Source organism: Bombina bombina, chromosome 1, assembly GCF_027579735.1.
Source record: "Bombina bombina isolate aBomBom1 chromosome 1, aBomBom1.pri, whole genome shotgun sequence".
Lineage (NCBI taxonomy): Eukaryota > Metazoa > Chordata > Amphibia > Anura > Bombinatoridae > Bombina > Bombina bombina.
In genome coordinates, this window is record NC_069499.1 from 415,312,873 (window position 1) to 415,327,105 (window position 14,233).

At 36.8% G+C, this 14,233-nt stretch overlaps 1 protein-coding gene across 3 annotated transcripts in view; it reads left to right on the forward strand.

The window, feature by feature from the left end:
* The first annotated feature begins 8,442 nt into the window (after positions 1 to 8,442).
* Positions 8,443 to 14,233, forward strand: part of TANC1 (tetratricopeptide repeat, ankyrin repeat and coiled-coil containing 1) — a 439,674-nt gene continuing 433,883 nt past the window's right edge. For all 3 annotated transcript variants that reach the window (XM_053698331.1, XM_053698330.1, XM_053698332.1), the window contains exon 1: positions 8,443 to 9,032. The gene's annotated coding sequence lies outside the window, so the exon portion shown is untranslated. The remainder of the gene's footprint in view (positions 9,033 to 14,233) is intronic.

Sequence of the window (14,233 nt, forward strand, 5' to 3'; positions counted from 1 at the left end):
ATAACCAAGTTTTTTGTTTTTGAAGGCAATTAAGGCATTGTTGTATTCCCGTAGTTGTGTGTTAATCTTGTCCATCCAGTTCTCTGATTTGTCCTGCATCAGGATCTGGCCTTTAACTTCCTCCAAAATGCTGATATCATCCTTTGCTTTTTGCATCTGACATCTGACTTCCTCGACCACTAGCAAGATCAAATCAAGGGAACATTTATTCAATATCGCTACCCATTTCCTGCAGAAGTCAGAGTTCTGTCTGCCTATGGTGGGCACATTGTTGATTCTAAAGCCTCTAGGTATCAGTCTCTTTCTATGGTACTCAGAAAGGTAAATGCCATGAAGTTTAAGATCCACCTCTTTTTTCTTCAATTTGATGAGTTGATTGTACACAGTCACAGCATTTTCCGCTGGATCTTCAGGTAGTAAGGTGTCAAACAGTATCCTTGCTGCATCCAAGTCACTCATGGATAGTGTCTCTGCACCCTCCACATCAGCTGGAATAGTAGCTGCGGCCTGCGTGGGTTCAATGTGCTCCATTGTTGCTTTAGTAGTACCAATTAGTCCCCAGTGAATACCCACACCGTGGTGATGATACAATGTTATAACACAAGTCCGGTAGTACAACAGAGTGAGGGATCTGATGTGTCACTTGCTGGTGGGTGCATCAGGAGGGTATCCAGGCAAAAAGAGTCAGTTGCACTCTCACAAACAGTTCTCCAAGGGCCAGGGTGCTAGAGTAGTTGAAATGTAGCAAAACAGGAAACAGCACTCTCTGGACTTAAGTAAAAAACAAGTAGTTTATTCAGTAACGTTTCGGGGAATGCTCCCCTTCATCAGACCAACAACATACAAGTGAAGCAAACATTTAAGCATACACAAACCCCTCCCCCTAGTGCAAAAAACCGCCAAAAATGGTTGCCATAGCAACCAAACAACCAGTTCAAAGTAAATACATTTACCAATGCAACAATGACATCAAAGAAACCAGATCATTATGGTTAATTAGCATCAGGTCAATTAGCAAATCAACACATCATCCTACCACATAATACACCTGCTGTATATTAGTACTTCTAATACCCCAGTGGCAGTGTGTCCTTTTAAAGAGACATATCACAATATTATTAGCTAAGTACAGGAAAACAAGAATGTGTAGAAAAAAGGGGTTGAAAAAACGTTTAGTTAAACATCGGCACCTCATCATATTGAAATGCAATTCACGTAATGCACTTATAGTTAATGCCTAACTCATAATACCCGTACTACATAGTCAAGGGTCATGTGTACCATTAATGCTATAGACGCCAATAACAGCAAACTCGTTATTCAGATACCTCAAACGATGTGACCGTATTACATGCACAAAGTGTAGCACGACCTATGTAGTCACCCTGTTCAGCATCGGACCAACCTCGCGCTGAATCTAGCACAGTTACTAGCGGAACAACAAGGGTTATGCGCATGCGTGTAAACCCGGCGCAGTCCGGCCCCCAATGCTCCAGCTAGGTACCCAATAGGATAGAAAGGACAAGCCCCCACACCGGACAAACAGAGTTATTAAAATGGCACTGCTACATGCTTCTAGTTATCATCCAAGATCACTCATAAAAGCCATCCCTAAGGCACAGCTGCTGAGAGTCATCCGCAATAACACATCAGAGGAAAACCGTGAGGTACAACTGAAAGAAATGGAATCACGGTTTTACAGCAGAGGATACAATGGTAACACTATAAAGGAAGCAAGGACCCAGTTGAGCATGAAAATGCCAAAAAGAGACCAACAGAAGAGGATGAATTTTGTCACTGCATACACCCCTAGCACGAGAACACTAGGAGTTACTTTAAAAGAGAAATGGGATATTGTCCAGACTGATCCATCATTACCATACCACGACTATGGACCACCCAGAATTGGATATAAGAGGGGAAGAAACCTAAAAGACATCTTAATGAACACTGATCCAACTGATAGCTACAGCAAGGTCAAGACAAACACCAAAAGGGGCTCCTACAAGTGCCCGAGTTGTGTAACGTGTAACGCCATGCTGCAATGCAAGCAGTTCAAACATCCACACAATAACACAAGCTACAAGATCAAGCATTTCCTTACGTGTACCACAAAATTTGTGGTGTACATGCTGAATTGCAACTGTGGCCTATTCTATATAGGTAAGACGTCAGATGACATTAAGAAAAGGATGGCTAATCACAGGAGTGCCATCCGGACGGCAATTGAGAAAGGCAAGAGTGACCAACCGGTGGCCAGACATTTTATGGAGAAGGGTCACTCTGTGGCGGACCTGAGATTTAAACTCATCGATCATGTACCCCCAATGCCTAGGGGAGGTGACAGGGACACCCGTCTCCTACAGAAGGAGGCCGAGTGGATTTTCAAACTGGACACTATACACCCCAGAGGTTTGAACATGGGGATAGACTGGCATTGTTTTTTATGAACTGAGCTGTTTACGCTTCTAATGTATCTGGTTGTATCTTTCTAAGGGGATTAATATAGTTTGTACAGTATCTGATACTATGTATGCATTCTTTTATCCACAGTGGGTTCATGAAGTCTGGTTGCTGATTGGCTGTAGGCTCTGCCCATATTTACCCTCCAGGAGGGGTGCCCAATGGGTGTACCCTTATTTAGGTTGTTTCTGTTATGTACACTAGTGGATGTTACTTTTGATGCACACCGCAGTGTTGACACATCACTGAGTGCTGGTGCTATTAACCTTGCACTACGGAACCCTGTTAGCACTAGTATTTTCTGTACCTAGGGGGATGGGACCTGCCTGTACTATGTATTTATTCACATTAGTTTAGGGGTCTCTTTTCCTTTATAGCGATCCTTATAATTCTGGGCCACCGGACTCTAGCAAACCTGTAATCATAGCATCAGCCTGAAACATACTGTGACCGACATATCTTTTGACTTTGGACCCCTGCCCCCCTATCTCTTAGCAAAACTGTTACTCACACAGGGATAGGGGCTTGTCCCATACGGCCTATCAGGGACCTTGCCTTATACCAATAATAATTGACTGGGCATGGCTGACACGCATGCGCACACTTATAGACAACCTTTATGTGACCCTGTAAAATTGCCTATGCAGGGACAATAGGTGTCTTGACCGCAAGACCGGTGCTGACAGGTTAGAAAAGACAGACGCATATACCCATCTCATCGTGTATGTCAGACTGAACTAGCTGGGTTACTACACCTAAGTGGGTGACTCCTGATATCTGGGTATTAGGTGTGTTGTACTATCTTCTACTACATATCCTGCTGCATTTATTACGTTCATGACCCGGACCCTTCCTTCCCTTAGTAGTACCTTGGGGCCCACCCTCTTACCATGCCATTTTAATAACTCTGTTTGTCCGGTGTGGGGGCTTGTCCTTTCTATCCTATTGGGTACCTAGCTGGAGCATTGGGGGCCGGACTGCGCCGGGTTTACACGCATGCGCATAACCCTTGTTGTTCCGCTAGTAACTGTGCTAGATTCAGCGCGAGGTTGGTCCGATGCTGAACAGGGTGACTACATAGGTCGTGCTACACTTTGTGCATGTAATACGGTCACATCGTTTGAGGTATCTGAATAACGAGTTTGCTGTTATTGGCGTCTATAGCATTAATGGTACACATGACCCTTGACTATGTAGTACGGGTATTATGAGTTAGGCATTAACTATAAGTGCATTACGTGAATTGCATTTCAATATGATGAGGTGCCGATGTTTAACTAAACGTTTTTTCAACCCCTTTTTTCTACACATTCTTGTTTTCCTGTACTTAGCTAATAATATTGTGATATGTCTCTTTAAAAGGACACACTGCCACTGGGGTATTAGAAGTACTAATATACAGCAGGTGTATTATGTGGTAGGATGATGTGTTGATTTGCTAATTGACCTGATGCTAATTAACCATAATGATCTGGTTTCTTTGATGTCATTGTTGCATTGGTAAATGTATTTACTTTGAACTGGTTGTTTGGTTGCTATGGCAACCATTTTTGGCGGTTTTTTGCACTAGGGGGAGGGGTTTGTGTATGCTTAAATGTTTGCTTCACTTGTATGTTGTTGGTCTGATGAAGGGGAGCATTCCCCGAAACGTTACTGAATAAACTACTTGTTTTTTACTTAAGTCCAGAGAGTGCTGTTTCCTGTTTTGCTACATTTCAACTACTCTAGCACCCTGGCCCTTGGAGAACTGTTTGTGAGAGTGCAACTGACTCTTTTTGCCTATATATATATATATATATATATATATATATATATATATATATATATATATATATATATATGTGTGTGTGTGTGTGTGTGTGTCTAAATAATAATTCTATATTATTATTTAATCATTTGTTTCACTGTGTATTTACTGTAAATATTTCACATTCCAATGTTCTTCAAATACAGGAAAATTATATATTTTTTTTATATTTTCATTTTAAATATATATATATATATATATTAACATGATGAGTTATAGAAATATATATTTAATACATTTGTTTCTATGTGAAGAACATAGGAATGTAAAATATGCGTAACATGCTTCAGGTTTTGCAATTAAGGTCTAACGCGGTGTCGGGTTAGTGCACATGCAGAATTAGTTATCTTGAGGCATGTTATTGAAATATTAAATATGAAATATTGATAGAAATTAGAAATAAAAACTATCACAAATTATTATACATACTGTAAAATATAAATCTATATTCTGTGGATTTTTTTAGATTATTTTAGTACATCTATAATAATTATTTACATTAATTATTAATATTTTTCAATATTTTATATTTAATACATAAATAATACACCTTAAAGTGAAGGTAAAGTTTCATCTATTACTCTTTTTCCCCTGTAAATACTATAAAAATAAATGGGACTTTAATTCATCAAATTTTTCGAATCGCTATATTTATTTATTTATTACCGTTTCTTTATCCGATTGAGAACACAGTTAAAACAACCCGTTTTTTTTCCCTTTTTTCTAAGCCCGGTCACGTTTTTTTACTAGCCAATTGAAACACTGGCCGTTAGGCGGCCGTCATATTATGTCACCGCATTACTCTTCTCTATGTGCATGCGTTGCCTTCACTTCCTATCTTTTAGTCACAACGCTCGTTCCAGTTTTGCGCATGCGCTTTTTTGGATTCATAAGGCTACGTATTCTCTATTTACAAACTTGCGCTTTAGGTATAAAAAAAATTCTGTCACACAGGCGCAAATCTAATGTACGGCGAATGGTGCGCATGCGCAATTGTTCCGGCAATCGGAAACACGCATTTGAAGTACGTACAGAGCGGGTGGGACCGCTCTGTATGTAATATAGTGAATAATCCGGAAATCCATGGAGGGCGGAGCTAAGAACGGCCGGGACAGTAAATATAAACTGTTTAGATAACAATAATATATATACAAATATAAAAAAAGAAATTAGCGATCAAAGTATATAGTAGATGAGAATAGAATACAGGCTACAAAAACGGAAAACTTTACCTTCACTTTAAGATAACTCATGTCTGGTTAGCACATATGAAGATTTAGTTTACTCCAGTCAGGTTTGTGCACATAAGTCCGACAAAAGTATACTAATTCTTCATGTGCGCTAATTCTTCATGTGCGTTATGTATTTATGAAATATAAAATATTAAAAAATATTATTAAGTTAAATAATTATTATAGATGTACTAAACAATCCTAAAAAAACATAGACTATATATGTATATTTTACAGTTTCTATAACAATTATTACTATTTTTATCAGTATTTCATATTTAATATTTCAATAATGTGCCTTAACATAACTAATTCTGCATGTGCGTTAACCCGACACCATGTTAGAACTAAAAATACGAAACCTGAAGCGCGTTACCCATATTTTACATTCCTATGTATTTTCTATTATTAAATATATATTTCTATAGAGCTGATAAAGTTAATGTAATATATATATATATATATATATAAATATACATATAGGAATAGATATACATGTATAGATATATAAATATATATATATATATATATATATATATATATATACTGTATATAAAAATACTTATTTAAAGTAAAAATAACATTTTCCTGTATGTGAAGAACATCGGAATGTGAAATATTAATAACTCCTGTTGGGGTTAGAACACAAGTGATAAGTGTTAGTTTTTTTTCCTCCTACCCTCTCCATTGAAGTCTAGGTGGAGAACAACGTTATTGCGGTAGCAATATCAAAAGTCATCTTGTGCTAACCCACGTTCTCATTGTAATCTAGCCCTTAACTGGGGACAGAAACGATGCATTGGAGTTCTTAAATTTGTAATGAAATGTTTAGGCTGCACCAACGGGCTACAAATAGATTTTAAGGTATGCTGAAAAACTTCAGCTGTTCTGGTTGAACATTCTCCTGTGTTTTTCTTCTGTGATCTAAATGTACTGTGAAGCTGTGGTGTTTTTACTGAGGTCAGACTGGGCAGTCTGGGGTAGGCTAAAGGCATGTTTAGGAATTTCAGAAACATTCCAAATTTATTTTCACCTGTTATATATATTTGTCCGAACAACTTTGGTTTTACATATTTTTATATATATATATATATATATATATATATATATATATATATATATAAATAGTAAGTGGAATTTAGGGGTATGGTACTGGTAGAGGAAGAAATAGCTGTCAGTTTCTTTATCTGCTAATGTACATGGCTTATGGACAAACCTACGTTACCTTATTGTGTACTCAGACTTTATGTGAACTCAAACTTTTTTTCTATTACAACTTACACGTTATGATTACAACAGTATTTAGCAACTGCAGAAACTTTTTTTTTTAATGGTTTTTGCAGTTTGCATATACAGTATATATATATATATATATATATATATATATATATATATATATATATATATATATATATATATATATACATACGAACTTTTAACCATCATCTTTTTCAGGCAAGGAATAGTTTATATTGACCAGATTAGGGGATTCGTTCTGCATGTAACATTATAGACACTTTGTTTTCTGTTATTTATCACCCTATCATTTGGGAATATTGACCTGAGAAGTGCAGTGTTACTGGGAGTAAACTGCAACAGCCTCTACAATAACTTTTATTTATTATTTGAAAATTGTTGTGTGGGGCAGTATTAGTAAAAGTAGTAGTAATATGAGGAAATCATAATTTAAAATTGTTCCAGCAGCATATAAATATAAACAAGTTTTAATAAATTGTAGCTTATGCTGTATAAAAATAGAAATACAAACTATTCCCTTAACATACCAAATATTTTCTTATAAAGTGTACACAAATGCTGAGAGTTTTCTTTACCCTTATGCCACCCATACTGAATGACTTGCTTATCATTCAGCCAGAGTGTGGTAGCTGTACAATAATTCAAAGTTTATTTGAAATATTACAGTGAATTATTTATTTTTACATAATTAAAAAAAAAAATAAATTATATATGTTTTGCTCGCATATTATTTTTGTGACCAGTATATATATATATATATATATATATATATATATATATATATATATATATATATATATATATATATATATATATATATATATATATATATAAAATAAACATGGCTTAGTCTGCAAAAAGTTATAAGGCACTTTCTACATAATTGTGGATTGTTTTAATATGGTAAGCATTTTTTATAAAAATAGCAGACCATTTTTTTAAGTCGTCCCAAGAAATTTCAAGGTCGTCCGGAACCATTTGGTTTTTCAACCCCTGTGTGTGTGTGTATATATATATATATATATATTAATATTTATAAAGCCATGGTGGATAGGGGCGTACATATTAGCCCCCTGTCTGTCCAAGCTCTCCTGTGGCGGGGAGCAATCCGCTGCCTGAATTTAACATTGAATGCGAGCGCTCCTTTGTGCTCACGTTCAACCCTGCCCGAGCACAGCCAATGGCTCTTGGGCACGAGCTGTCAATCTCCCCGCTCGGATGAGACCGGTGATATTGAAATTCTCCACCTAAGAGGTGGAGAACAGGGTAGGGAAGCAGCGGTCTAATGACCGCTGCTTGATAAATTCTGACTGCCGGTTCGCTTATGCGAATGTGCAGTCATTGGGAAGGCTTGATAAATTGAGCACTTTGTCAGTCTGATTTCCTTCTGTTCTCAGTCACTGAATCACTGACTCCAAGATGAGTTACAGGCAACTCTCCAAGTCCCAGGTAAGGTAAAAGCACAAGCTTTTACTGAGTGAAGTCTGAGGCACACACAGCTCATGATTACTATAAACTGTAGTGTGTGACTGAAATGTCATTTTCAGTAAAACTCCAATAAAAAGATATTCATTTAACATGAATAAAATAGGTTAAAAATAACTCTACACGTGACTTTATGTAATACTTTCCTCACTGTCTAGAGGCAGCAGAGCTGTGCACTGTTGTACCATGCTGTGTGTGATTCAGGCAGAGTCTCTCCTCCATGAAACACACACAGATCATATTACAAGTCATGAGCTGAGCTGATTTGAAAGCTGCAACCTAAGCTCCCTCCTTCACTCACTGACAAGGCAGTGGCTTTTGCACAGCACAGGCAATGAATCGCTTGGTGTGTCGGGGGTAGGAGAAGCTAACCATAAGCACAAGGTATGCTGAGACTGAGAGCCGAGTGAAACAGAGCCCGCTGCTACGGGCAGTGGTGGAGGAAAGTTAGGAGCAGAGTTTAGTGAAATAAACAGAGCGAGTTCGAAAGAAAGCAGAAAGTAAGGTGTAACTCAGAAAACAAGAGAGCGTGTGATATTGATGTTAAGTTTGTTTAGGAACTAGAAAGTCACCCATAATAAGAGATATTACAAGTTAAAGCTATATCAGCTGCAGTTACACTCCCACGGCATCTCTTTATAAGGATTTCTATAACTGATCTCACGGAAGGTCTCCCCTGAGAGAAGAACATGCCCTGGCTGATCCCTAGCAGCATCGAGCTGTGAACAAGCTGCTTCCTTCTTCGCTATTGCTGGATTCTACCTACCCTTATTTACTGCCACTGCACGGTAAGTACGCCTTCTTATACCCCCATCATTTCTGCATTGTTATATATTAATATTTATTACAGTATTAACCAATTCCATTTAGCTGTATCCCCCTGGCTGGTAGATAACATTTTGTAGCAATGCGCTGTATTCTCTTACCAATGAGCTATTTTATATTGTAAGTGACGCTAAACTGAGAGATCAATCTGTGTTGATTTGCCAGGTACTCTTATTAAAAGGTTAACAGTTAATTGGACGTAATCCTGCCTCAAGGTAATTGGAGTGTGTGGTTGCTGTATTTGGTTATCCCTTCCTAGGAACATATCAAATTCCTAAGATTCCTCTATTGCAAGTAAATGATTCCTATTTCCTAGTTAGCATTTATTTAAAAGTGTATATGCCTAAAGTAAGATTGCAGAAACTATACCATCAAATCTGTTAGGTGCAAATAATTTAGTAATTGTATATCATAATTTGTAATTTTCCTATAAAGCTATGCTATGCAATAATAAAAAGCTATATAATGCATATAAAGCACCAATTACAGTAACATGTTCAGATGGTTTTCACAATGAATTGTTTAGGTACCTTACTCAGATGTTGCTAACAAGTTGCTTTTGATAGTGGTTAAAGTGAAGGTAAAGTTAGATTGTTCTGTAAGCACTATTCAATAATGCAGCTTATAACATACAGAGTCGCTAAGTCATTTTCTCTGAAACATTACTTATTTCTATAATATTGATGTTTTATTTTTCCCTACCGTTCCGTTTCAAACTTCTCCCATGAGCCATTTCCTGATTTCGCATCATAGGACGTACAGAGTGGTCCCACACGCTCTATATGTGTCTCCAAGGCTTGTGCACGGCGACTAAATGAACTGCGCATGCGCATAAACTCGGTCAACAATGCGCATGCAGTAATCCCAGCCTGCAGTTTCTAGAAATAAGCCTGCTACGTAATCCTCTATAAAAAAGAAATTGGACATTAAGCATGCGCAAAACGGGGCCGCGCTTGGCTTCCCAGTGAGAGCAAACAAAGGTAACTCATGCGGATAGTGTCCAAGAGAGGGATGCCATCAAATGACGGCGGCCTAACAGACAGAAAGTCAATTGGCTGGTGTAAAAACGTGACCAGCATGTTAAAAAAATAAATGAATAACGGGTTGAATTTGGATATAGCAAGATGTCAAATAAAAACGGGGAAAACACGGTAGAAAAGTAAAATTAAAATTTTTGATGAATGAAAGTGCCATTCATTTGTGCTGCAATGTATAGTATTAGATTCTAATACAGCAAACTTTACCTTCACTTTAAAGGGATATTCCAGCCAAAATTGGAATTCGCATGGATCCATTTTAGTTTTGAATAGAAGCATTTTGTAATGTACACGTATTAGCATTAATAATTTTAATAAAAGCTATAGCTGTTTCAAAAGTGTATTTAAGTATGCACCGTCCACCATCATTTTAAATACTGTCGCTGCTCAGCGAGGTGTTGTACCATCTGTTAATGACTCCATTTGTAAATTGCTGACCTGATACAAGCCCCACTGATGCTCTAAGCAGCTGCAGTATTTAAAATGCTGGTGCACTGAGAATATTTAGCTATTCTTCACATGCATGTGCAGAGAAAAATGTTAACACTAAAACAGTGATAGCTTTTACTAGAAGGATTCTTGTCAATACATGTATATTGCAAATTTGTTTATATTCAAAGATGTAATTCATCTATGTGCTTTTACATTTTGACTGGAATGTCCCTTTAAGGTCCCATCTGGTAAACTCATGTCTCTGTATCTGGCCTTTAGCAAGGTGCCTATCATTAAATAAGCTTTGATCTGTCAGTGTCATTTAGCATTACTTTATGTTGTCTGGTGAAGTTGAGTCATAGCATTATATTATAAAGTCCAAGAAAAATCTTCCCAGGGAATCTAGCCAGACCCAGGGTGGGGGTGGAAGTATGTCATTTTGTTGTCCATAGCCATGAGGCTGATCTTTTAGGAAGGGCGCTGGTTAATGCTGGGGTAGGTGCGCTAATTGCTTGGAAATGTTTGTTTTATAACTCATCAGATCAAAATAACCTTTTGCTAGAAACAGTTTTTGTTCGTATGTGAAATAGTTTGATCTTCAGACCTCATACACCCTGTGAGGAAATGAAAATACCTCAGTGCCCCAATCACTATGTAGGATTTACAATCACTGTTTAGTAAGTCTTACTTTCCATATTGTACACATACACTTTATCTGAATACACTTTTGTCTAGTGTTAAACATATAGAAGAAAAGGAAACTATTGTGGGCCAGATTATAAATTGAGCGCATAATATTGCTTTAGAGAAAGCAATATTTGTACTCAATTTAGTAATACCTGCGTACGCAAATGTGCGCTGGTATTACAGGTTAGGTCACAAGAGCACGATTCCATAGGTTCCATTGGGAGCCTCGTTCTCATGCTGCCAGACACGGTATGAAAACCTAGCGCAGTGAAGGGGGTAAGTAGCGCAGCGAATTTGCAGCAAAGTTAAATATATATGTAAATGCTTATATACATATTTATTTATGTGTTAATATATGTATAAACACATAGTAACACATAAATATATATTTATATAAGCACATACATATATATTTATTAAGGACACACAGTCCCCACAGCGCAAATTTGCCCATTTCCCCACAGCGTGATAAATTAGCGATCCACTTGTAATCTAGCCCTGTATTTTATAATAGAGAATTTGTGTGCTCTTTTCCTAAGCTTTTTATCTGCTGACTATGAGCTGATAACTTCCACATGGATGTGCATATATCACTCATGCTTTAATCCACACCAGTTCTGAAGTGCTCTGCATCCCTTTACTGAATAGTACAACAATCAAGACAAAAATAATAATCAGTACAAATGTACTTATACACTACAGTCCAGGTAGAACAGTCCTGAGCAGGGGGTTGCACTTAGTACTCTTAAACAGAAAGCCTTGTAAAATCTACACATGTGTGTATACATAGCCAATATTGTAATGCAGCATCAGATGTGAACACAAGCAAGTTAGGAAGTCTATTGGATGACGCTTGCTGAATTCACTTGTGATATGCATCACATAGGTTTTTGTGGAGTTTTCATATTCTTATAACTAAAACATTTGAAAACCCAACAATAACCCTTTATTAAAGGGCCATAATACCCAAATGTTTAAACACTTGAAAGTGATGCAGTATAGCTGTAAAAAGCTGACTAGAAAATATCACCTGAACATCTCTATGTAAAAAAGAAAGATATTTTACCTCAAAAGTTCCTCAGTAGCCACATCCCATTGTAAAGGATTTCTAAGCAGCATATTAGTGTGTCTGTCCTGGAACAGCTTAGGGGATGAGCCTCATGCACTCTCATATTATTTCCCTATTCAGCTTACTATGAAATCTCATGAGAGTTAAGTCAAATCTCATGAGATCACAGTAAAAGAGTTCATGACCTCAGCACTGCTGATGCTGATTGGCTGCTGTTCATTTCTTCTTCATTATTATTTTTTTTGTACCTGCAGCTGGGAGCAGCTGAGTATAACTTTTTACACAGAACTTACTCTGCTGAGCTGAGGAGATTGTGAGGTAAAATATCTTCTTTTTTTACATAGAGATGCTCAGGTGATATTTTCCTGTCCGCTTTTTACAGTTATACTGCATCAGTTTCAAGTGATTTAGCATATGAGTATTATGTCCCTTTAAGTGTTTTTATTTACTTTTGAAATTCAATAGTTGGGGGAAAATAACATTTTTGAGTGTATCTATTTAATATTATTTGGTTAAGTAAAAAAAAAATACATTCAGACATCTCAGACATCTATATTACTTTAGTTATTAGTCATGTTTGATTTTGCTTTAGTTATGTAACTTTTACTTCTATGAAGGTCTCTGAATATTCTTGAGAAAATCTATGTGAAAAGCATATGAGTTAGTTTTTTACTATTATATAATTTTCTAATTCAGTCTATAGTTTGATTGAGCTCTACCCCCCAAAAAAACAGCATAAATGTATAAATTCTAGTTGATTGGAATGCAGCACACTTTTTTTTTTACACAATTATCCCAAAATTGAGACATATTTTCTTTAATATTGTGTTAAATGAATCACTTCTTTCTGCAAACTGTGTAGACAGTCACACATGAGTGTCAGTGTACTAAATCTTGAGTCACTAAGGGCCGAGGGTAGACCTTTTTTGTCTGCTGTGTGTGTTTTCTAAGCAGCATGTTGCTACAAGTATTATGACTGTTATAGTTGGCATTGAGTGTTCCCAATAACAATAAGTGCTTTTGCAGTAAAATTGCTACTCCCTCCAGCAGAATAGGTGTCAGAAAAACACTTTCATCACAAATAAAAAATTCATAAACCTGCGTAACAGACACAACGTCTCACTTCTGTCTTATCATAGATCAGAACAGTGGGGGAGACAATTTTTTTTACATCCTGTCTGGAGATGTGTATTTCAGAGACTTTCTAGTTCACTTGAAGTCCTGTGTTCATTCAGTGGTGTCCAACGTTTTTTTAAGGGGCCACACTGGATATTTTTGTAGACCTGATGGACACATGAGCAAATTTCCAAAATAATACTTATCTGACACAAAAATATATGTGCTGTACTTGTCTATAAACAGTACAGGTGGCCCTCGTTTTACAACGGTTCAATTTACACCGTTTCAGAATAACAACCTTTTTTTCCAGTCATGTGACTGCTATTGAAAAGCATTGAGAAGCAGTGCATTTATTAAAGTAGCCAGTAGGTGAAGCTGTCCGCTTGTGTTCCAGCAAAGCCAAGCAAGCTGAAATTAATCATTTTAACCAGACCTAAGCTATCGAGCAGATTTCAAAGGAACAAGATCTTCCTGTCTATAAATCAGTCCAGATTGGAATGCATAGAAATAACTGTTTGCAGAAAAATGCAAGTGAAGTCTGTGTTGTGTGATTATTTAATTAGGTTTATAATGCTGTTTAGCAAATGTTTTTGTTAATTTAACTTAGTTTAATTATATATTCTGTGTTGTGTGATTATTTTATTAAGTTTATAATGCTGTTTAGCATTTAAAGTCTTCATTTCAAAGCTTTAAAAATAATGTATTAGGTGTTACTTATAACAATTTTGAGAGGGGCCTGGAACCTATCTCCCTCACTTCCCATTCACTTACATTATAAACTGGGTTTCAATTTACAACGGTTTCAATTTACAACCATTTC